Source organism: Pongo pygmaeus, chromosome 14 (assembly GCF_028885625.2).
Source record: "Pongo pygmaeus isolate AG05252 chromosome 14, NHGRI_mPonPyg2-v2.0_pri, whole genome shotgun sequence".
NCBI lineage: Eukaryota > Metazoa > Chordata > Mammalia > Primates > Hominidae > Pongo > Pongo pygmaeus.
The window spans coordinates 1228539-1254941 of NC_072387.2; positions in this window are offsets into that span (position 1 = coordinate 1228539).

Sequence of the window (26403 nt, forward strand, 5' to 3'; positions counted from 1 at the left end):
TCACAGCTTTTGTGCAGCATAAATCTACTGTGGCACTATGGGCTGTGGTGGGGGTCAGACAATGTATGGGGGTGAGGGAATGGCCTGAGCTGGAAATGCCCTGGTTTAGAATGGAGCCCGGGACAGGCCCCTCAGGGAGTTTCCCAAAATCGGGTTCCCATCTTTATCAAACTTAAAGTGACACTGATTAGCCCAATGTTTTCATTTTTTACATTTTGGACATATTTCAGGATCAGCAGTTTTCTTTTTTCCCCTATCTGGTGGCCTGACTCGCTGATTTTTTCTACATTCTTGTTTGCTATGACCATGCTTCCCACAGTTAAAACAAGCTCCAGGAAATGGAGCATTTCCCTTATCCACTCTCAGTCCTGCCATCGCCTGTGCCAACAAAGTAGCTTTATGCAGATTGCCTCTGATACCATCACAGGCCTTGATATAATCAACTAAATGTGCTTTCCCTCTGATAGGTCGCAGAGCAGCCTGGCAATCGGGATTAGCATTGTCAAAAGCTAATAACTGCAACACTATATCCTGAGCAGCCAAATCTGCAATCATCTTTTTAAGAGACTTCTGTAACCCAGCTCTAAAATTCACATATGGTTCTCTTGGTCCCTGTTTTATAACACTAAAGGAAGGGTATTGTTCCCCACCTGAAGTGATTTTTTCCCAAGCTCTAATGCACACTCCTCTGAGCTGTTCTATGGCATCATCCTGCATGACCAGTTGTGCATCTAAACCAGCCCAGCCACCAACCCCCAAAAGTTGGTCTGCAGTTATATTAATTCAAGGTTGGGCCCAGGCATTGTGAGCAGCCTGAATGGAAGCTTCATCTGCCCACCAAGTTTTAAATCATAAGAACTGAGCAGGAGTTAGACAAGCTTGAGTAAGAGCATCCCAGTCAGTAGGAATCATCCAACTGGAAACAGCAACATTCTTTAACAGTCCCATTACAACAGGAGAACCTGGTCCATACTGATTTATAGCTTCTTTAAATTTTTTGAGTAATTTAAAAGGAAAAGGCTCAAATGTAGCTATAATATTTCCCTGTTGATCTGGAGGGTGTATTCTAACAGGGAACTGCCAAGCCTCTAAATCCCACTCTTGTCTAGCTTGCTGAATTCCTGCCTGAATAGAACTAAGAGTGGTCACTCTAGGTGCTGCTTGAATAGTCACCAGGGTAACTACTTTTCACCCAGTGTCCTCCAGAAAAGAAAGATCCGGAGGGTCTTTTTCTTCAAAATAATAAGGAGGGGGTGCAGAAGGGTAGGAATGAACCTCTCCCTCCTTTGCTGCTTTAGCTTTAGGTGGCAAATAAACCTGGTCTGTAACCTCTACGGTTATTTTGTTATACTCTCCTTCCTCCTCATCATCAGTGTGAAAAAGTTCCAAGGTAGAATGAACCACAGCCCACACTTGTCCCATTGTTACCCTGATGCTTCTGAGCTCCCCTTCTTACTCACCATGGGGATTGCTTTAAGAGTACTCGGGTGTCCTCCAGCTAGTTCCACATTCTCCAACCATCACTCTGGTGATCCTTCAACCTGTATTTGAGCCCCCACGAATGGGCACCACTTGCCAAGACCAGGTCGGGGAGACCCTAACCCAGTGGCACTGGAGGAATTAAAGACACACACACAGAAATATAGAGGTGTGAAATGGGAAATCAGGGGTCTCACAGCCTTCAGAACTGAGAGCCCCAGAGATTTACCCACGTATTTTTTAACAACAAGCCAGTCATTAACATTGTTTCTATAGATATTCGATTAACTAAAATTATCCCTTATGGGAAATGAAGCGATGGGCTGAATTAAAGGAACAGGTTGGGCTAGTTAACTGCAGCAGGAGCATGTCCTTAAGGCACAGATTGCTCATGCTATTGTCTGTGGCTTAAGAATGCCTTTAAGCGGTTTTCCACCCTGGGTGGGCCAGGTGTTCCTTGCCCTCGTTCTGGTAAAACCACAACCTTCCAGCACAGATGTTATGGCCATCACGAACATGTCACAGTGCTGCAGAGATTTTGTTTATGGCCAGTTTTTGGGGCCAGTTTATGGCCAGATTTGGGGAGGCTTGTTCCCAACAGTTCCTCAGGGTAAGGGTCCCCTAGCTCCTGTGGGGACCTTCTTTGGTGTCTCCCCAGGAAGTAAGGAGATGGGAATTGTGCTGTAGATGTCTACAGCAGCACTGCTTGCTGAGGTACAAATTGTTGTACGTTTGTAAGGGCAGTGTCTGTGCTGGGTATGCCTCGGTTTGTTAAGGGGCTCAAGGCAGGCCCCTCTTCCTATTTCCTGAAAGAGGGTGTCCATCTTTGCTAAATTTAGAATGATATGGACTTGCCTAGTGATTGCCTTTCTTACACCAGGGACATACACTGGGACTTTTCTGTTGATTGATGGTAGTAGTTTTTGTCTTTTGAATTCCTTTCTACATTCCTTTCTTGTGTCCAATTTGCCCACAATTAAGGCAAGAACCTGAGAAATGAAGCATATTTTTTCTTACTCTTAATCTAGCCATAGCCTGAGCTAAAAGAGTAGCCTTATGTAAGTTACCTCCAATGCCATCACAAGCCTTAATATATTTAGTTAAATAAGCCTTCTCTCTTAAGGGTCTAATAGCAGTTTGACACTCTGTATTAGCATTATTGTATGCAAGAAGCTGTATTACAACATCATGAGCTGTTTTTATCATTTATGGCTTTATACACAGCCTCTTGGAACTGAGCAATAAAATTAATATATGGTTCTTTAGGTCCTTGTCAGACAGAACGGAAATAAGGATACTTTCCGCCTGTAACATTTATCCTTTTCTATGCCTGTAAGCACAGGAAGCACAGCTGAACAATGGCAACGTCTTCCACTAATGCTTGATTCTCTAATCAACCCCAATTAGAGCCAACTCATATTAACTGATCAAGGAAACAGGTACAGGTGGCTGCACTTGTGTGTTTTCTTTTGCCTGAGTTTGAGCTTCATCAGCCTACCAAGTTTTAAACTGCAAGTACTGAGATAGAGTGAGAACAGGTTTTGTCAAAGTATCCTAATTATATGGTATTAACCTATTATCAGGAGCCATATTTTTTAATAAAGTTTGCACAAAAAGAGAGTTCAGTCCATATTGACTAATGGCTTGCTCAAATTCTTTAGTAACTTAAAAGAAAAAGCAGCCTAATTAGCTATATCCTATCCTACTTGCTGGATTATAGTAATGGGAAATTGCCATGCTTCAAGGTCTCCTTTGGCTTTAGCTTTTTGAATAGAATTTTGTATAGCACCACCAATTGCTCCACGTTTTAATGTTGCAACTACAGGAGCAGTAAGTTTTTCAGCTAATTTATTTTCTCACCCATTTAGAGGAGAGAGAGGAGGTGGCCATTCACTTAATTCAGCAGGTGGAGCCAACGGGCTAGTAAAACATACTTTTTAAAGTTTTTCTTTCTTTTCTTTAATCTCCTCTGGTAGCTGTTCCTCACACTCAGAATTTGAAGTTAGTTTTTTACATTCATCCTCCTCTTCCTCATCTGAATTTGCCTCATCATCTGTTTGAAATGGCTCAAGGACTGCCTTTATTAGCACCCACACTGACCATACAGAAACTGGAATTTCTGCTACATCTTTATACGCCTTTTAAAAATTTCTTCCAATTCTCTCCCATTCATCCAACTTCATAGTCCTTTGTTCTGGAAACCATGGGCAAAACTGCTTTACTGTACTAAAGAGTGGTAACAAATTCTAAGTACTAACTTTCACTCCCCATCTTTGTAATAAATGCCTTAAGAAATTTAAACAAGCAGAATGTCTGCTTTCACTTTGTCCCATTGTTACCCTGGTTCTTCTGAGCACTCAGCTTTCCCAATGAGCTTCTTTTAGATGTACTCAGGTGTCCTTTGATGATGTGTCCTCTGCTTTCACATGCTCTAGCCTTCCTTCACCGGGGTCTTTGTCACCCCATGTTGGGGCAAATGTTGGGGTGATCAGACCCAACACTAGGTCATGGGGGCAACAAAGTCTGGTGGAGTCAAAGGAATGAGAAAAAGACAGTTTGAGAGAGAAAGTGGGACCAGGGGACCATCACGAGTGTGGAGTCTACGAAGTCCCCAAGCTCTGGGAGCCCATGCTATTTATTGGTGCTCAAACAAAGAAACAGGTGGTGAGGATGTGGGGGTTGAAAGGAAACGGTGTATCAAGTGAATGAGAAACATATGGCCCTGCCTCAGCTTCTCTCCCAACACTCAGCTTTTCTCCTAACACATTCCCCTTAAGAACAGGAATAAAATAGGGATGCCTGTTCTCACCACTCCTGTTCAACAAGTCCTAGTCAGAGCAATCAGGCAAGAGAAAGAGATAAAAGGCATCCAAATGGAAATGAAGTCAAATTATCTCTCTTCTCACTGATGATATGATTCTACACCTAGAAAACCCTAAAGACTGTGCCAAAAGGCTCCTAGAACTGATAAACAACTTCAGCAAAGTTTCAGGATAAAAAAAAAAATCAACATACAAAAAGAAGTAGCATTTCTGTACACCAGAAATGTTTAAACTGAATGGTAAATCAAGAATGCAATCCTGTTTACAACAGCAACCCCCAAAATAAAATAAAATAAAATAAAACAAGAATATGTCTAACCAAGGAGGTAAAGGATATCTAAGAGGAGAACTACAAAACACTGCAGAAAGAAATCATAGATGACAAAACAAATGGAAAAACTATTCCATGCTCATGGATTAGAAAGATCAATATTGTTAAAATGGCTATACTGCCAAAAGCAACCTACACATTCAACACTATTCCTATCACACAACCAATGTCGTTTTTTACAGAATTACAAAAAAACTATTCTAAATTTCATATGGATTTTTAAAGAGCCCAGACAACCAAAGGAAACCTAAGCAAAAAGAACAAAGCTGGAGACATCACATTACTTGACTTCATACTATACTCTAAGGCCACAGTAGAGAAAATAGCATGGTACTGATATGAAAACAGACACAAAGACCAATGAAACAGAATAGAGAACCCCAAAATAAACACATGCACCTACAGCCATCAGCTTTCCAGGGTAACACAAAGACAGCCAAGTGGCACCTGCACATTACACTGTGGGAGAAAAACCCAACCTCAAGAAACCCCAATGTGTATTATGGGAAGTTCACTTGGCTGTACCCTTCCCCAGAGGGAGAAATTATCTGCGTTATACTAGACAGTAAATAAACTTTTCCTTTGTTCCAGAAGGAGGTACTGGTTTTCTATTCCAAGGCTGTTTTCTATACAAACATGCTTGAAAACAATCATTTGGAACAAGATAGTCAGTGTCCATACTTGCAAAATGTGCGGAAATTAAAGAGACCCAAAAATTGTTTCTCTACCAATTTCTATTTTTTAATCATATTTTCCCCATATAATATGCTTTTAATATGTGATCATATTCTGAAATTGTCTTAGCATTTACCCCCTCTTCTGAGTCCAGAAGGATACAATAAATTTAATTTAGTAACACTTCAAATAGTAGTGATTGTAATAGCAGAGCTAGTTTGTAGCATAAAGAAAAAATAATAATATTATTAGGTGACACTTACAAATAATGTTAGTCACCATTTGTAAGTGTCATGGTAAGTGCAGTGATTATTTTCTTTTTTTCTGACGCTTTTTTATTTTATTTCTTATTTTTTTCCATAGGTTATTGGGGTGTGGTGGTATTTGGTTCCATGAGTAAGTTCTTTAGTGGTGATTTGTGAGATTTTGGTGCACCCATCACCCGAGCAGTGTACACTGCACCCTATTTGTAATCTTTTATCCCTCGCCCCCTTCCTATTACATAATAGACAAAAATTAATGGGCTTAGAATAAATGAGTTCAAATAAATTGTCAAAAGTATGTGGGAAAAATGGAATCGGTTTCTGAGAAAAAGCAAAAAACTCAACAGAAATGCTGATAAAGCATCATCCCTTCATGGCTAGAGCTGCCAGGACACCAGAACACCAAAATCAGCTAGGGAAATTTTGTGGAAGTCCTAGATGTACTAATCGTTCTGTGAATACACAGATATATAATTATAACTGTTACCTGCATGTAGAGTAAAGATGAGAAGGTGTTGGTCATGGTGGCAGCTACCTCAGGAGTTACAAAGCGGACGTGGTTCCAGGACAGTATATGTCAGGGCAAAGCTGTCCTCAGAGGCTATTAGGAGCTGGTCATGGCACAGACATTGTAAGACAGATGGTCTCATTACTTTCAATGACAAAACCAAAATTACTTTTGCATCAGCCTAATACAACGGCCTGGCAAGAGCACAGAAAAAGTCCCTGTGCTGTTAGGTGGGGACCTCTGATGCAGCACAATTCCTTCATCCCCTTCTCCAAAACCCCCTCTTCCAATTCCACTGAAGAGAAAATCTGATGGAAGTCCTGTGTAAGCAGGCTCAGATATATCTACCACTACAGATAGTAGAGGTGATTCACAAATCCAAGCCTATCAAATACATCATAAATAAGTTACAAGTTTAATTTTTTTTTGAAATTAGGGATCATGCTATGAAAGTTATCAGAATCAAAACTGTCACTAATGTTTAAAAAGAAAAGAAAAAACCTGGACGAATAGATTCAGAGAAGGCCTTGAAGAGAGGGTTCTCATGCTTCTAGGCCTGATGGCAAAAACTATCACAAAATACCACAAAAACCACAACCTTGCACAAAGGTCATAGCAATCTTACACAAAATACACTTCTGTGAGGACATTTATCCAGCAACCGCCTGCCCAACCTTCAACTGACATCGACTTTGTTGTTGATCTTTATAGTCAAAGATAACTATATCAGAACAATTATATAAGCCTCTTCATTTTTCCTTTATTTATTTTTTCTACTCCCCCATACTTCCAGGTTGATCATTTTTCTTTTAAAGACCTTGTCTTCCTTTACCATTTGAATCTACATAGTTTACTTTGTCATGCATATTCTCATTGCAATGCCCTCCTCCCTAATATGTGTCTTTTTCCTTTGAGAGCCTTTCTCTGTTTGTTATTTAGGTTTACAACGAGAAGGGGTCTAAAGTATTTTTGTAAAATTTTTACTGTCTTCCTAGGAAAAAATCACTGACTTACAGTATTTGTATTGACTTACTTACATTCCTGGGGATGAGGAATTAAAGATTTCACAAATTTTCTTATTGAGAAGATCCAAGTTTTCATGTGAGCAAAATTGAATATGTAAATTGATATGTAAATTATGCTGCAGATAATATAGTCAAATGTTTACTTGTATTTAATTTGTTACACATGAATATTGCATATGTAAGATAATATACTAAGAAGTTATCACATTTAATGAAATGCTTTAATCAAATTCCTGATTGAATTTTTGATATCAATATCTTTTTCATTGTTTAATCCATCTTTAGAGTGAACAGGGCTGTCTAGGCCAAAATCCTCACTTCTATCTAAATTTTCTGAGTTACAGAACTTTTTGAATTTATTATGTTGTCACAGGAAGTTTCCTATTGCTTGTTTAAAGGAGTCTCTTTCAATATGATGCACAATCCGAAAGCACTGAAGGGCATATATCCTGAGTTTCTGTTACTGAAGCCAAAGGTTGACAATTTCTTGTAGATCCTGCTAGAGTTAAACTTCATTTAAGTAATTATTAAAAGCTGCATTTATTCCCTCACTTGAAATTTTGATTTCACACTATTAGGACTAATCCTCTAAGTCTTTGCTAAGTTATGTTCCTCATTTTCTTGTAGCTTGACTCTGATGATCTCTATATGCAAAATCAATTGACATAAATTAAGGTACATTCAGGGCAAGAGGATTTCCTTAAATATTACTTTGTTATTCAAAATAATCACAAAAGCACTCATCGTAGGAAAACTTGTAAGGATTCAAATATAGGGAAATATTTTTTCTTTCTAAGGCATAATTCTGTAAAGAAATTCACCTTAATCTGAAAATATATGGGAAAATATCCTTGTTCACTAATAGTCTATATTCACTCCATTTTTTTCCCTCATAGACCAGCCAGTTCACTATTATTCTCCAAATGATGTGTGCCTTTCTAGAGTCCAGGCTATCTGCATACCTAATTTTTCCCACAAATTACTGTTTTGAATTGCACTGAATTCAATTCAAGGGGATGTCATTTATAAACAGTGCAAATATATACTGCATGAGTGATCTTAGAAATCATATGCATGGTTTGATCCATAAGCTCATATGAGCATGCAATGTCAACTTTTTTCATTTTTTTTTAAATCCACTTAAATTCTATTTTAAGCCACCATCTGTCTGTGCTGTTAGGGCAGTTAGCCTTAAATCATTTTAAGATGATCCCCTCTAAGTACTATGATAGTGATAGAGATGTCACCAGTCAGGTGTCCTAGGAAGCCAACTCCGAGATGGAGATTTAAATGCGAGGAAGTTGAAATGGATATTCCCAACACCTGTGGAAGAGTGCTAGCAATAGGATTGGGTGGAGCAGGAAGTTGAAATGGATATTCCCAACACCTGTGGAAGAGTGACAGCAATAGGATTGGGTGGAGCAGGAAGTTGAAATGGATATTCCCAACACCTGTGGAAGAGTGCCAGCAATAGGATTGGGTGGAGCAGGAAGTTGAAATGGATATTCCCAACACCTGTGGAAGAGTGACAGCAATAGGATTGGGCAGAGCAGGAAGTCGGCTGGAATGCAATCACTATCATGGCCACAGCCCATGCTACAGGGATCTTGGTGAGTTTACCTAATGACCTCATATTGGAGCAAGCGAGCCAGGCCATTATATTTCCGTACCAAGCAGTTCTCGGATGTGGGATGCCTTGAGAAGGGACATGAATGTGGATGAAGGAACTTTACTGTGCTGTGAGTATTGTTGCCAGGAGTCAGCTGTCAACACTCCCAGGAGACGGGGAATTATGCTTTAGTCACTGAGGCGGCATCTAGTGCCAGACCACAGCCTTGTTAAACAGAGCCAGAATTTGGAGGATGGATGCTGGGTTTAACATTTGGGGCTTGACATCTTGTCCCCACAAGCTGCTGCTGGCCCCTTCCTTGTGCATTTCTGTGTGGCCTGTTTAGGCCGACCGGCTTCTTGCTTCTTTACCATATTTGGAAAGCAAAAATCTACTCGTAATTTGGCCCGTGGTCCCTTCTACTTAGACATATCCTTGTTGCTATTTTTTTTAAAAGATGACTATGCCTTCTAGAATATTTCTAAGAAACTGCTTAAGTCACCACTGCTCACCAAGAGGCCTTTGCTTTTTCCTCTTCTTAACCATGGGAAAGGAATGTACGAGTGTAGGGAGTGAATATTTTCTAACCTGAAAAAAACTCATTTTACCCTATATAATTTTTGTTAGCAAATTCCTTCTTTGCACTTACTCCACAATCTTTCCAAATTCTCCCAAATGCTCAAGCTTTTAAAAGACAGAAATGATAGCAAGTTATTTTTTTTTTCCACCAAACCTTTTCTTTCTATTCCTTTACATCAATGAGCTTAGAATAACTCTGCTCCTGGAACTGGGAAAGGGAGTTGGGAAAAGAAAGAAAAAAAAGTTCTCAAAGTTTAACATCACAAAACATTATAGTCACTGCTATTTTATTATTTATTTATTTATTTATTTATTTATTTATTTTTGAGATGGAGTCTTGTTCTGCCACCAGGCTGGAGTGCAGTGGTGGGATCTCAGCTCACTCTAACCTCCGCATCTTGGCTTCAAGTGATTCTCCTGCTTCAGCCTTCTGAGTAGCTGGGAGTACAGGCGTATGCCACCACACCCAGCTAATTTTTGTATTTTTAGTAGAGATGGGGTTTCACCGTGTTAGCCAGGATGATCTCTATCTCCTGACCTTGTGATCCGCCCGCCTCAGCCTCCTGAAGTGCTGGGATTATAGTCGTGAGCCACTGCGTGTGGCCTTGCTTTGTAATTTTTACATCACATATCCCCTGTGTTAGACCAAGAGCTTGTAAAAGCCGGAAGACATACACCATTTATAGTTCAATTACAGATGTTTACTGATAAAACTGATTCTTCAATCTGAGAGTGGCATTTGTAGTTACAGTAATGTAGATGACAATCTAACTTATGTTCTATAAACTGTGTCACTGACATCTCAATCTACAGCTAACTTTAATTTTTTAAAAGCAGAGGAGTGTGTTGTATAGGTTTAGAAATACATCCATTAAGCTAGTTAAGTGAGATAGATTCAAACCTTCAACTCACTGGAATATTTACCAAATTGACTATTCATTATCTAAAGGAGCCATATAAACAAGGTACTTTTTAAAATTCAAAATTATGTAAGGTTTTATTTCCTTTTTATGCTGTTATGAATTGGATTGTAGAGGTTATAAGGTAAAATAAAATTACTTTTACGGTAAAACATACAACATATTGTCACAAGAGGGCAGCCTTTGAACATGAATTGCTTCTCAGGCATTCCTTGACATTTTGAGACAGTTACTTTAATTCACACAACTAAATAATAAAACAGAGGATCTAAGAAGATACTTTGACTTACGCATATTGTTACTTTTTTATTCCTGCTAGTGGAAGATGTAATCTATAAGGAAGGCAAGGGCTGAATTTGTTTTATGTAAAAAGACAAATTTCTTTGGGTTGTAGCTTTCAAACATCAAGATAGTAGGTCAATGTCTAAATGAGTGTATCAAAGTTCTCACACTAGCACATGTAAATCCACCTCTTATCTACCCAAAATTCTAACCAAGCAAAGGCAAGTTGGAAGAACCAGACAAATGTAAGTGCCTAGGATACATAAATGCCACTGGATTTTATGTTTTTAATTTTCAACCTCCCAAGTTTCACTAAGAGACATGTTATTTGGAGAGGTTGCTAAAGTGTAATTGTATGATGTCTCTGTGTACGGTTGGTCTGGACCTCTCTCTGTCCAGTGGTTGCCCTCAACTGATTAGAGCCACCTCTCTAAAGATCATGCTTATGTCCCTGGAGCAGTCCACAGCACTATCAATGTCTGACCTCCACCTTGTTCCAATTAAGATTTCTGTACTTACTGAATTGGAAAACATACAGGTGTTTTTTACCTGGTCACTTGTGGTTTTACAACACTCCCCCCACTTCCCCACCACTGCCTCAGGCGATTTTGATGCTAGCCAAAGTGTGAGAACAACTGGCAGCTGCTGGCAGAGAGCAACAAAGGCCCAAATCCTCTGTGTGATTTCAAGACCCGTATCTTGCCTTCTCCTCCTCACAGCTGAGCCCACTCCTCCTCCCTCACCACCTGGAGGCTATGCTTTCCAGCCTGTGTCCAGGATTAGTCCTGACGTAAGGCACGTGGGGTTTAAGGTGCTCTCTCTTCAGTCTTATTTCCACACAATCTCTGACAGATGTATTCTAGTTGTAATCATGGGGCTACCTCCTTTTGTTTCCAGTCCCATGCTCGTTTTCTCTATCACATTCTACCTTGTAATAACCTAAATCTTCTGGTGGGCAAGCTTTTTCCTCAATCCAATTTGCATTTATGAGTTCCTGCTTTGGGGATTGGCTTAGTAATCCAGGTATTGCTACTGCCTTGAATGTGGAGACTGCCTCCTTCTGTCTGGATTTCTTGAGTTTCTGGCTCATAAACCTTATTAGGGCCCATTTTTCCTAGAATTGGAGCCTCTACTTTGTTCTTGCTACTTTAGTTCACCCACAAAGCACGAACTCTGCCTGAATTTCAAAGTGTTGGCTAGTTTAAATATCCTTTTGTGAGACTTTTGTCTTCCTGCGGGGTGATTTTTTCATCTTACATACCACTGCTAATCCTTTTATTTTGAATGTAATTGAAATAGTTTTAATCTGTGTTACCAGCAACACGAACCCCTTTTATGAGATGAAGAAAGCAGGTCAGTCTAACATGTGTCCCCCTCCATGTGTTGATTTATGTCAGAGCCAGGCTCTTTCCTATTTGATGTCTCTCACCAAATTCTAGTGTTTATGTCCTAAGAGGTGCCCAATAAATTCTAGAATTGATACAAGCTGTAATTTTAGAGAAATTAAATTAAGTTGCTTAATTTAATTTAAGCAACTTTTTTAAAGTAAGCAACTTAATTTAATTTCTCTAAAATTAAACCCAAAGCAAGTAGAATTAGATTATATGCAACCTAATCAACTTTTTTTTTTTTTTTTCCTGAGGATGACCAAGATTTGAGCTTCACTGACAGTAGTTGTCCCCTAAATATTTATACTCAAAATCTAGGATCACCAGTACAATGTTGAATAGAGGTGACGAATACACACATCCTTTTCTTGTCCTAATTTCTGTGGTTTAAACATTTACGCTTTCACCATTAAATATAATATTGTTTATATATTTTGTTGTGGATGCTTTCCATCACTTGGAGAAAATTTCTTTTTCTAGCTTGCTGAGCGTTTTTTTTTTTTTAATCAGCAATAGATATTTCTCCAAAGAAAATATCCAAATAACCAACAGGTACATGAAAAAAATGTTTAACATCACTAATCATCAGGGAAATGCAAATCAAAACCACAAAGAGATATTGCCTCAAACCTGTTAGAATGGTCTTATTGAAAGAAAAAGATAACGAGAGTTAACAATGGGGAGAAATTGGAACACTTGTACAGTGTTTCTGGGAATTTAAAACTGTGCAGCCTCTATGGAAAAGAGTACGGTGATTCCTCAAAAAAATTAAGAAAGTAGAACTACAATATGATCTAGCAATCTCACTTCAGGTTATTTATCTGAAAGAATTGAAATTGGGATGATTCTCAGGCTCATTGCAGCATTAATTACACTAATCAAAATGTGGAAATAAGGTTAATGTCTATTGGCAATGAATAGATAAAGATAATGTGGTATATTCATACAACAGAATATTATTCAGCTTTAAAACAAGAAAGCCTGGCAATATGCAACATGGGAGAACCTAGAGGACATTAATGCTAAGTAAAGTAAATCAGTCACAGAAGGACAAACCGTATGATTCCACTTGTATAAAGTATCTAAGCCAAATTCATTAGAATCACAGATTAGAATGGTGATAGCTCTTTAAGTTGAAATCAATTTTGCATTCCTGTGTTTTGTAGTTTTGGTATCAGGATTCTGACTCATAAAACAAGTTTGGAATTTCCCCCTTCTTTATTTCTGAAATAATTTAAAATTTCTATTTTTTTTAAACATTTGAAAGAATTCACCAGCAAAACTCTTTGGATCTGGAGTTTGCTTATTTTTAAATTTTCTTTAATGTTTTTATGTACAGGTATTTGACAATTAATTACTTTAAGAAATGTCAATTACTACAAATGTTCCATTTAATCTTGTGAATTTTTTTATAAGTTTTTTTTTTTCAAGGAATTCACCCTTTCATCCAAGTAATGAAAATTGGTATAAAATGTTTCACAATATTCCATTATCTTGTTAATCTCTCTTGTGTCTACAACTGTACAATCTCATTAATCCCTGATATTTATAATTTGAGTTTTCTTTCTTTCTCACAGAACTAACTTTTGGTCATGTTAACTTTCTCCTGTGTCTGTTTTCTGCCTCATTGATTTCTAATTTCTGTTTTATTTCCTTTCTTCTACTCGTTTTGGACTTAATTTGCTCTCTTGTTTTAGATTTTCTTTTTAAGGTAGAAAATTAGTTCACTTGTCGAGATTTTAGAATAAGCATTTATACAAAAAATTTACTCTGGGTCTGCTTAACTTTATCCCACACATTTTGGTATAGTATATTTTTATTTGTATTCAGTTCAATGTATTTTAAGGTGTTTCTTATGATTTCTTCCTTGAGCTAAAGGGCATTTTAAGGTGTATTTAAATCTTCCAATACTGTGGACTTTCCTGGATAGCTTGTTTTTACCCATTTCAACTCATTTTCATTATGGTCAGAAAGCATACTTACTATGATTACAGTGTTTTGAAACTTCTTGAGAGATATTTTGTGGTCTATAGTCTATTGATAAATGTGTCATGTGTCACATAATAGAACATATATTCTATCGTCTTGGTCAATATCGATTAGGTCAAGTTGTCAAAATTATTTTATCTTAACTTTCTTTAATTATTCTATCAGTTAGCAATATAGCATTATGTCTTCATAATTACTTGACATTTTATCATTATGAAATAGCTTTCTGTTGTAATACTGCTTGTTTGGAGGTCTACTTCTTCTTAGATTAATATAGCCACATAAGATTTCTTGTGCTTGTTGTTTCCATGGTAAACTTGGAAATTATTTTACTCTCAACTTATCTATACCATAATATTTGGCATGCATCTCTTATAGGTACTTTCATTATCCAGTTGGACAATCTGTCTTTTATTTGGAGTATTTAAATTACATTTGAAATAATTATTGATAAGGTTGGATTTAAGCCTACTATTTTGCTTTCTTTTTTTTTTTTTTTTGAGATGGAGTCTCGCTGTGTCACCCAGGCTGGAGTGCAGTGGTGCGATCTCAGCTCACTGCAAGCTCTGCCTCCCGGGTTCATGCCATTCTCCTGCCTCAGCCTCCCGAGTAGCTGGGACTACAGGCGCCGCCACCACGCCCGGCTAATTTTTTGTATTTTTAGTAGAGACAGGGTTTCACCGTGTTAGCCAGGATGGTCTCGATCTCCTGACCTCATGATCCGCCCGCCTCGGCCTCCCAAAGTGCTGGGATGACAGGCGTGAGCCACTGCGCCCGGCCTATTTTGCTCTTATGTTCTATTTGTTCCATCATTTTTTCTCCTCTGTTCTTTCTTTCATGCCTTTTTATACCAACTGAACAATATTCAGCGTTCCATTTTAATTCCTTTATTGGCATTTTAGAAGAATATCTTCATATAATCTGGTGGTTCTCCAGGGATTATAATAAGCATCCTGGCTTATCGCAGTGCAATTAGTGTTAATAGTCAACGTTTTCATGTAACATGAAGAAATGTTGCAGCAAGATTGTTGCGTTTACTCTCCTGTCAGAGCTATTAACTTAGAATATTTTACTCTACATACATTATCAATAGTACACTTAATTTTTTATTTAAACCATCAGTTGTTTGTTATAAAACTAAAAGAAAAAAGCCTTAGTTTTTCATGTTTATGCACTTGGCGTTCCTAGAGCTTCTCCTTGCTTCCTGTAGGTCCGAATTTCCATCTGCTATCTTTCTTTAGCCTGAAACATTTCCGTTTGCATTTCTTGTATTTAGGTCTGCTAATGACAAATATTCGAAGCTTTCTTTTATCTGAATAAATCTTTATTTTCTCAACAATGACTTTTTCTAGTTATAGAATTTGGAGTTGACAGTTTTTTTTTTTATTTTGAAGATGTAGTTTCATTGCTTTTTAAACTGTCATTTCTGATGACAGGTCATCTGTCTATTTGTTTCCATGTATGTAAATTATTTTCTCCCTCCCTTTAGCTACTTTCAAGATTTACTCTCTTTTTGCCCAGTGGTTTGACTATGGTATGTCTACATTTGGTTCTCTTTATTTTTATTCTGTTCTTTGAGTTTCTTAAACCTGTAAGTTGATATATGCTGACAATTAGGAAAACTTTTGGTCTTTACTTTTTCAAATAGCTTTTTCTGTCTCATTTTCTTGTTCTCTACTCTTTCTAGGACTCCAATTATATTAGTTCTAGACTGGCCCTATTTTTATTATTTTTCTTCCTCTGTATTCTTAACTGTATTGGGAAATTGTCCTTGATCTGTTTTTAAGTGCACTGATAGTTTTTTCTGCCATCTTTAATTTACTGGTATGTGCATACAATGACATTTTTCTATAAGATATTCTGTCCTTCAGTTCTAAAATTTGTCCTATTATTTCTTTATCATTTTTACTTCTCTGTTGAGATTCTCCATATGTTCCCTCTTATGACCATCTATTCCTTAAATCCTTGAATATGCTTATAATAGCTTATTTTAAATTTCTTATCTTCTAATCCCAGCATGTGGGCCATTTCAATGTCTTAATCCATTGTTTACTTTTTTTCTTATGCGTCATATTTTCCTGGTTCTATGTTTAGGCAGGTTAAATTATATGTTAGATTATGTGGATGATATTTTGTAGAGATAGGTTCTTTTATTTTCCTTTGAAGAGTGACTCTTTTCTAACATTAGTCTTTCTGTAGTCAAACACCAAACTTTCATGCCTGAGCTATATGCAATGGTTGAAATCTCTGCTCTGTACTAGCAATTTAGCTGTTGTTTTCTTCTGGATTCTATGGAGTCTCTTTTTATGAATGTGAAATGTAGCAGCCATCGTATATCTGAATGAAGTTTAAGTGCTGATTTTAGATTTTTACTCTGTGACGTTCTCCTCTGTGACTTTCAGTTGTGTGAGATTTCCTCCCATGTCACACAAATTTCCCAGTTCTTCTTTTCTGTCAGCCTGGAACTCTGTGCTCTTATTCCTCAAGCTAGTAAAACTCACTGCTTTACTCGTAGACATCTAATTTTGCACAGACCAGGGAGTGTCATCAGGTGTGAAGTTGCATTGATGCAAATTTAAATCATTGCAATTTTCTTTATTCAATGGTCAAATACTTCATCAGTGTTGAATATTCTAGTATTTCTGCCTGTTTTCTGTTTCTCATTACCATCAAATGTGTATTTAATTTTTTTTAGAGTTTATAGTTTTTTCCCTGCATTTGAGTTAGACATGAGCTACTACCACATTTTGTAATTCAAACTTTTTGTCTAACAATGTTTTAAAAAACTCTTTATTTAGAGGGAATTCTCAAATTTCTAAATACTCTACAAACATTAGGATCAGGGCTCACATTCCCAGTTTCCCTTGTAGCCAGATGTGCATATGAAACATGGCCTCAGCTAATTAAGCATACCCACATATTTGAAAGTAAGAAAAGTGTTAAGAGGAACTGTAGATATCATTTTAGTTGATGCAAGGGTGGAAAAAAAATAACCAACTTTCACTGGTGAACTTTGTCTTCAATCATTGTTTTCCTGTGGGTAAGTGGCTAATTTTCTGGCCTAGAGGTGGAATTGGTGTGTTGGTAACAATTGATTTGATGATAACCTGCTTCGGTCTTTTTAAAAATTGCTAATCCACCATTGTTTCTGGTCCTGTTTTATACTTATGCAGTGTATAATCTCTCATGCAAAATTTAGTTCTTTGTTTCTCAGCTTAAACTGGATTTTGATGAGCAGTTTTCACCTTCAAATGAAAGAAATGGCTTTGGTTGATGTTAGAAAAAAACAACAAGAAGGAATTAAAGAAATATGTTTGTCATCTTGTAACATTACATAAATGAAACTTTGAAAATTCAACAATTCTGCTTCATAAAAAAATAGAAAGTTTCTACTGTTTTTCATTATTTTCAAAGCTATATCATTAAATGAAATTTCTGCCTTATGGAAGATTTTTAGAACTATGTAATAATAACATACAGACCATTAGGAGAGAAATGAATAAAGACTGAAAGAAGTAAGCACTGTGTGGTAATGTAGATGGCGCACAGTTGTGAACATGGAGCCCTAATACATTTTACCATGGAATTTATACAATAAATGTTAGTTTCCTGTGAACCTGGTAATTAATATGACTTTCGCAGATATTTCATTAACCTAAACAGTTTAGGTTTCCTGTAGATAGACTGCATGTATTCTCATCTTTAACCTTTCTGTAATGTTCCCTAATTACAGATGTCATTGGTTCTTAATAGCAAAAGAACGACAGTAGCTTATAAAGTTATATTATTTGTTTTTTACTAATATGTGAAGTGATTTTGTTTTTCATTTCACCTCTAGAGCTAATTATGTATTCTAGGTTAACAAATTCCAGATGATACCATCATTAGTTTAAACTTTACAATGAACTCATTATTTCCATTTATTACTAGCCTGCATTATAGCAATATTTAGCTAATGAATTCTCAAAATATTTCTTGAAAGGTGAAAGAGTACCTCAAGTAAATGGTGTAATTAATTTATTTATCAGAATTTTAAATTAAGTTCTGTTTAATCTCAAAGGGGTACCAATGAAGTTAGGGCATAAGGACTCCATGGTTAATAAAATGGCAAGAATTAAAAAGGATTATTACATTTTTTCCTCATACTATGATGGGTATAATTTTTTAAAACAGTAGAAATGTTTAAGTTTTAAAGGCTGCTAGTGTCTATTTTATTCAAAGATGTGAGCTCTTCAGTTCAACTTGTTTGAAATTTGAACAGCTTTTTCTTGCTCTTGTTCAATACAGTTATTAAACAGTCCAGGCAGGCCTCCGGAGTTACATATATGCATGTGGCTATGTGTGTATATATACATAGAAGTACAAATAGCATATAATCAATTTACATAAGGCTTTTGCTTTTGATGAAAATTCTTCTAAAAGTGAATATAAATTAGTAGCATATGGAGCCTACAAAAATTGTCTAATAGGCAAGTAGGCAAAGATAATCTGTGAACAAAAGTTTGCTGAAACATACTTTTTTTTACATGTAATAACTTTATATTGAAGGGTTTCCAGAAATATATAATGTTATAGGGCGCTTATCCCAAGACACACGAAGGAGACAAGGGATACAACTAGGATGGAAGTGAAAATAAAGGACAAATAGAGATAGATACTTAAGTGGAAATGAAACACCGCATGTTCTCACTCATAGGTGGGAATTGAAAAACGAGAACACATGGACACAGGAAGGGGAACATCACACACCGGGGCCTGTTGTGGGGTGGGGGGAGCAGCGAGACATAGCATTAGGAGATATACCTAATGCTAAATGATGAGTTAATGGGTGCAGCACACCAACATGGCACATGTATACATATGTAACTAACCTGCACCTTGTGCACATGTACCCTAAAACTTAAAGTATAAAAAAAAAAATCATCAAACAGGTGGTAATTTCAAAACATGGCTTCTCCAGGCAGCAAATTTTCTGAATGTATCGCAAAAGAAGATAAATCATGTGTCTATGTAGATCATGCCAATGAAATAAACAATAAAGGTTACTTATTGGAATATTGAAAGTGGTTGATAATAAATAAATTATTTATATTTATGATAAAAGCAATAAACTTGATTTTTAGGGGGTTCAGTGACTTCCTGAAAATATCCTCTCACAGATTTTCTCAGAGTGTCTAGTTGGCAAAAGCACAGCTCCAAATAGCTATTTCTGTCAATGTCTACAGAACATTTACAGTTCGATTTCCGAAAGTTTCCATTTCTACTGACCTTACAAATTTGTAAAATGAATGCCCAGCAGGACAAAATATTAAGTGATAAAATTAATTGGATCCTACAAGTGAAAATCTAGACAAGGAAAATCTTCTTCCTTCTTAATTAATGATTTTTATGTCTCTTCACTCATGTCCTTCTAGGTAGAGCAATACTCTGGAGACCTTCTTTTGAGGCATTTCACCACCAGAGTAAGTGTGATGCATGACTAATTAATCTACCCACAGGGGGCTGGTGAAATTAAATTGGAAGTTGTTTCCTAACTGGCATATCTTGGAGTAAAATTAATCTAATAACAGCTTTCATAAGAGCATAAGCTTAAAAGACAACATTTTTCATTCAACTTTACCAAACAAAGTGCAAATTTAGGTCTCCAGTTGTGAAGTTTGGTTGTGTGTGGATTGTACAGTGAAGGTACCAGTGGACAACAGTTGCTCATCAAGCAAGTTTATACAAAAGCTTTGGGACAAGTCCAACTCTAGATAAAATTCTAAAGTATTTCATGCTTGTGTTCAGAGTTTCTTTTTCTCTCTCCAAGGTAACCCACATATCAAAAGACATATGGGTTGTAGGTAGAACTTCCTAAAATTGCTGGTGAGAAGTGTGCCATGCATAAACATACTTCACTAGCTTGAATTTTCTATTAGTCTCACAGGCAACAGTTGCAATCCTGTATGTTGTTCTATCTCCACACACTCCTGTACATAGAAAGACCAAGTAACATCCCTGGTTAAGATGTGTACAGATTACAAGACATGTCTAAACATATTCACCAAGAGGTTTATTATTTTCACAGTGGCATTCACTAAATCAGTTGTCAGTGTAGCAATACTCAAGGAATAAGCAGGGTCTTTACTTTATCAAAGCTTGGAGTCCACCCCAAGTTAGATCACTGAAACACATAACTATAGATAAGATCACTCAAAAGCACAAATCCAGGTTATAAATATTCAGTAGTAGTTTATATGCATTTAGCAATTTGAATGCTGGGAAGTGTAGCCCAGAAAATCAATCGACATGGAACTATTAAAGAGGCATGCATGGCACCTGCACTTTGAATCTCTTCAGACTCAGGTTAAACACGAGACACGGTAGCTCATGTATACTGCAATAACCCTTCCTCATTGCCTTTTTATCTACGAACCTGCCCTTTTCAATGTTATCTAGATGCATGAATGTATGAATACCCTTGATCTTGGTAAAAAATGGTACCACCCGTCAGCAAAATCTCACTGATCAGTGTCTATGTTACCTCACTGAGTTAGCCTTTTGTGTTGTTGTGGCCCAGGATGACAATGTTGACACAATCCAAACCAGTAGTTGGAAAGTTAGTGTTGGATGCGTCTTTGACAATTGATGGAATGACCTAAAATCAAATGTGAGGCAGTGGAGACTCAAGAATGCTATTTGGGCAGTTAGTGATCTGTAGAGATACTAAATGAAATATCTGGAAGGAATTGTAATCTTGCAGCTATGCTTTTATGTGTTTTTTGACATAAACAGTTTCTATTTATGATGGAGCGGCAGAGTCCATTTCCCATGAAGTACTCACAGTGTTAACTAATACAGTCATGTGTCACTTAATGACAGGGGTATGTCTGAGAAATGCATTCCTGGACAATTTTATTATTGTATGAACATCGCAGTTTACTTACACAAACCTAGATGCTATAGCTGATTACATACCTAGGTTATGTGGTATAGCCTATTCCTCCTAGGCTACAAATCTGTGCAGCATGTTACTGTACTGAATACTGTAGGCAATTGTAACACAACAGTTAAGTATATCTATACTTACTTATATCTATACAGTAAGTGTATCTATACATGTCTAAACATAGAAGAGGTACAGTAAAAATACAATGTTATGATTTTATTGCTCCACTGTCATATATGTGCACCATCCTTGACCAGAATGTTGTGATGTGATGCATGACTGTAACAAAAGAATTAAGGATAATATTGAAGTGCCTATTAAGATTTCAATGAAGAAAGGAATATTTGTAAATTCTGATTACCTTAAGTGGGAATTGACTTTCTTCCTGTTTCCATGGCTGTTCCTGTGAAAGAGCACAGCTTTCCAAAGACCTGAAATCTCTGACAAATCTTGCAATTCTCTATTGCCTGCATTATGAAGGTCACCTGGTACCAAATGAGGCAAAATGGTAGATTAGGAAGACCTGTACTTTCTTCTCAGTTCCTAAACATAGCAAGCATTGGTCTGCCTTGAATATTTCTGCAGTTATAAACTAGCCTTGGATCATGATTTTCTGCCTTTTTATCGTAGACAAGATTTAACTTAGGAGATGTCCTTTTAATGTGTAATGTGAATAGTAAGTGCCACTTATGAAGCCCAATTTTCTTCTAGCCATTTTAATTATCAAATCTGTCCAGTCAAGATGCATTGTTAGAGGCTTCACTGACAACACCGTCTGTGTGTTTGTGTGTGTGTGTGTGTGTGTGTATACATACGTATGATTGAGCAGGATTTAATGTAAGTCAAAACAGTCTCAAGTTTCTTAGGACAATACAGCTTCCTTGGCCATTCCCTTGGAGCTCTGGGTTGAGGAGCTAGTGATGTGTATTTCTTTTGCATGTTCTCCACATTATCCCCATGCAGGCCTTCCTTGGGCTTGGTTTTGGAACCAGTGATGAGGAATATCATTAGAATTGTTGTGCTCAAAAGGATTCCTCCATTCTTCTGTATAAGCAATGGCAATTTTCCCAGACCAATATTTCTTCTTTTGAAATGTAAATTTTGAATATTAACTGGTTAGTATAATCCCATAAAATAACAAAGTTTGAGTCCTATGAACTGTGTTTTATGCTAAAGTTGTGTTTTATGCTAAATCATCATTTACTCCTTGTATGATTTTTTTTTTTTTTTTTTTTTGAGACGGAGTCTCACACTGTCACCCAGGCTGGAGTGCAGTGGCACGATTTTGGCTCACTGCAAGCTTCACCTCCCAGGTTCACACCATTCTCCTGCCTCAGCCTCCTGGGTAGCTGGTACTACAGGTGCCAACCACCATGCCTGGCTAATTGTTTTTTTAAGGTTAAGGGCAAAATCAAAGCTGCTCCCTTATATTACATTCATAAATCAGAATGATTAAAGCAAGCTATTTATTTATTAGAAACACATACTCCAAATTTAGCATCTAAGACATGACAGCCTTTCAAGAGACATCAATTTACTTTTTAGTGTCCATAGCTATATTTGTATTCATGTTATTGGTGTCCATAATATTTCATTAGATGTTCTGGGTAAATTGATAAATGAAAATAATGTATATGATAAGGAGAACAACCTAGGCCTCCTAGAGGGCCCCTTACAACTCAGCTGGTGTTAGCAGAAATGCCTGGGTGTAACAGTGAGAAATGACTTTTCAAAAGTGTTGAGCAGTTTTTCAGGCAGAGGAATATGTATGCCAATCCAGGCAGCAAGATAAGTGGAGTTCAGTTAAAAGATCAGGTTGTGATTACACGTTTTTTTTTTTTTTTTTTTTAGGTTTCTACTGAGAGGAAATATAACACTCAGTTATTATTTTCTCCATATATCTCTGGCTATTTTTTCACAACCTTTTATGTAAGCTACTGCCAAACACTGAGTTATCCGAGATCTATGGGTTGTGTTCAATATTTGCTTTTCCCTCAACTACTAACATGTTTGATTCCCTTTGTAACTCTCTCCCCTATTTCTCCTTTCAACCTGTTTTCTCCAACCACACTGAGTTAACGAGCCTCCCTATATACTCTCATACCCTGTTTCATCTCTAAGCTCCCTTGACCTAGAGAGATTTCCTTTTTCTATGATTATACTCATCTCATCCCCTAATTTATTTCTTCTTATTTCTCTCTATATTTTTTGTTCTTTTAGGCACAGCTCATGTCTCATGACTTTCAAAAAGTTTTTCTTTTGATATTCCCAGCTTGAATTAGGTATATCCTAATCAGTTTCATTAGACTTACCACTCTGCATATTATTTGCTTGCAATCTGTCTTAGGCTGGGAGTTAGCTCCTTGCAGGCAGGGGCTAGAATTTATTTACTCTTATGTCCGTAATGCCTGACACAGGAACTATTCTCACATATAAATTGTAGGGCCATAATTCCTGAGAACATATGTATATTGTAGTGACTCATAAAGGCTTGAAATAAATTTTTTATTTATTTATTTTTTTTTCATTTATTTATTCTTTATTTTCATAAGTTTTTGGGGAACAGGTGATATTTGGTTACATGAGTAAGTTCTTTAGTGGTGATTTGTGAGATTTTGGTGCAGCATCACCCAAGCAGTATACACTGAACCCAACTTGTAGTCTTTCATCCCTCACCCACTTCCCACCCTTTCCCCTCGAGTCCCCAGTGTCCATTGTATCATTCTTTTTTTTTTTTTTTTTTTTTTTTTCTTTTATTATTATTATTATTATTATTATACTTTAGGTTTTATGGTACATGTGCACAATGTGCAGGTAAGTTACATATGTATACATGTGCCATGCTGGTGCGCTGCACCCACCAACTCGTCATCTAGCATTAGGTATATCTCCCAATGCTATCCCTCCCCCCTCCCCCCACCCCACAACAGTCCCCAGAGTGTGATGTTCCCCTTCCTGTGTCCATGTGTTCTCATTGTTCAATTCCCACCTATGACTGAGAATATGCGGTGTTTGGTTTTTTGTTCTTGCGATAGTTTACTGAGAATGATGATTTCCAATTTCATCCATGTCCCTACAAAGGACGTGAACTCATCATTTTTTATGGCTGCATAGTATTCCATGGTGTATATGTGCCACATTTTCTTAATCCAGTCTATCATTGTTGGACATTTGGGTTGGTTCCAAGTCTTTGCTATTGTGAATAATGCCGCAATAAACATACGTGTGCATGTATCTTTATAGCAGCATGATTTATAGTCCTTTGGGTATATACCCAGTAATGGGATGGCTGGGTCGAATGGAATTTCTAGTTCTAGATCCCTGAGGAATCGCCACACTGACTTCCACAAGGGTTGAACTAGTTTACAGTCCCACCAACAGTGTAAAAGTGTTCCTATTTCTCCACATCCTCTCCAGCACCTGTTGTTTCCTGACTTTTTAATGATTGCCATTCTAACTGGTGTGAGATGGTATCTCATTGTGGTTTTGATTTGCATTTCTCTGATAGCCAGTGATGGTGAGCATTTTTTCATGTGTTTTTTGGCTGCATAAATGTCTTCTTTTGAGAAGTGTCTGTTCATGTCCTTTGCCCACTTTTTGATGGGGTTGTTTGTTTTTTTCTTGTAAATTTGTTGGAGTTCATTGTAGATTCTGGATATTAGCCCTTTGTCAGATGAGTAGGTTGCGAAAATGTTCTCCCATTTTGTAGGTTGCCTGTTCACTCTGATGGTAGTTTCTTTTGCTGTGCAGAAGCTCTTGAGTTTAATTAGATCCCATTTGTCAATTTTGGCTTTTGTTGCCATTGCTTTTGGTGTTTTATACATGAAGTCCTTGCCCATGCCTATGTCCTGAATGGTAATGCCTAGGTTTTCTTCTAGGGTTTTTATGGTTTTAGGTCTAACATTTAAGTCTTTAATCCATCTTGAATTGATTTTTGTATAAGGTGTAAGGAAGGGATCCAGTTTCAGCTTTCTACATATGGCTAGCCAGTTTTCCCAGCACCATTTATTAAATAGGGAATCCTTTCCCCATTTCTTGTTTTTGTCAGGTTTGTCAAAGATCAGATACTTGTAGATATGCGGCATTATTTCTGACGGCTCTGTTCTGTTCCATTGATCTATATCTCTGTTTTGGTACCAGTACCATGCTGTTTTGGTTACTGTAGCCTTGTAGTATAGTTTGAAGTCAGGTAGTGTGATGCCTCCAGCTTTGTTCTTTTGGCTTAGGATTGACTTGGCGATGCGGGCTCTTTTTTGGTTCCATATGAACTTTAAAGTAGTTTTTTCCAATTCTGTGAAGAAAGTCATTGGTAGTTTGATGGGGATGGCATTGAATCTGTAAATTACCTTGGGAAGGATGGCCATTTTCATGATATTGATTCTTCCTACCCATGAGCATGGAATGTTCTTCCATTTGTTTGTATCCTCTTTTATTTCCTTGAGCAGTGGTTTGTAGTTCTCCTTGAAGAGGTCTTTCACATCCCTTGTAAGTTGGATTCCTAGGTATTTTATTCTCTTTGAAGCAATTGTGAATGGGAGTTCACTCATGATTTGGCTCTCTGTTTGTCTGTTATTGATGTATAAGAATGCTTGTGATTTTTGCACATTGATTTTGTATCCTGAGACTTTGCTGAAGTTGCTTATCAGCTTAAGGAGATTTTGGGCTGAGACAATGGGGTTTTCTAGATATACTATCATGTCATCTGCAAACAGGGACAATTTGACTTCCTCTTTTCCTAATTGAATACCCTTGATTTCCTTCTCCTGCCTAATTGCCCTGGCCAGAACTTCCAACACTATGTTGAATAGAAGTGGCGAGAGAGGGCATCCCTGTCTTGTGCCAGTTTTCAAAGGGAATGCTTCCAGTTTTTGCCCATTCAGTATGATATTGGCTGTGGGTTTGTCATAAATAGCTCTTATTATTTTGAGATACGTCCCATCAATTCCTAATTTATTGAGAGTTTTTAGCATGAAGGGTTGTTGAATTTTGTCAAAGGCCTTTTCTGCATCTATTGAGATAATCATGTGGTTTTTGTCTTTGGTTCTGTTTATATGCTGGATTACATTTATTGATTTGCGTATATTGAACCAGCCTTGCATCCCAGGGATGAAGCCCACTTGATCATGGTGGATAAGCTTTTTGATGTGCTGCTGGATTCGATTTGCCAGTATTTTATTGAGGATTTTTGCATCAATGTTCATCAAGGATATTGGTCTAAAATTCTCTTTTTTTGTTGTGTCTCTGCCAGGCTTTGGTATCAGGATGATGCTGGCCTCATAAAATGAGTTAGGGAGGATTCCCTCTTTTTCTATTGATTGGAATAGTTTCAGAAGGAATGGTACCAGCTCCTCCTTGGACCTCTGGTAGAATTCGGCTGTGAATCCATCTGGACCTGGACTTTTTTTGGTTGGTAAGCTATTGATTATTGCCACAATTTCAGCTCCTGTTATTGGTCTATTCAGAGATTCAACTTCTTCCTGGTTTAGTCTTGGGAGGGTGTATGTGTTGAGGAATTTATCCATTTCTTCTAGATTTTCTAGTTTATTTGCATAGAGGTGTTTGTAATATTCTCTGATGGTAGTTTGTATTTCTGTGGGATCGGTGG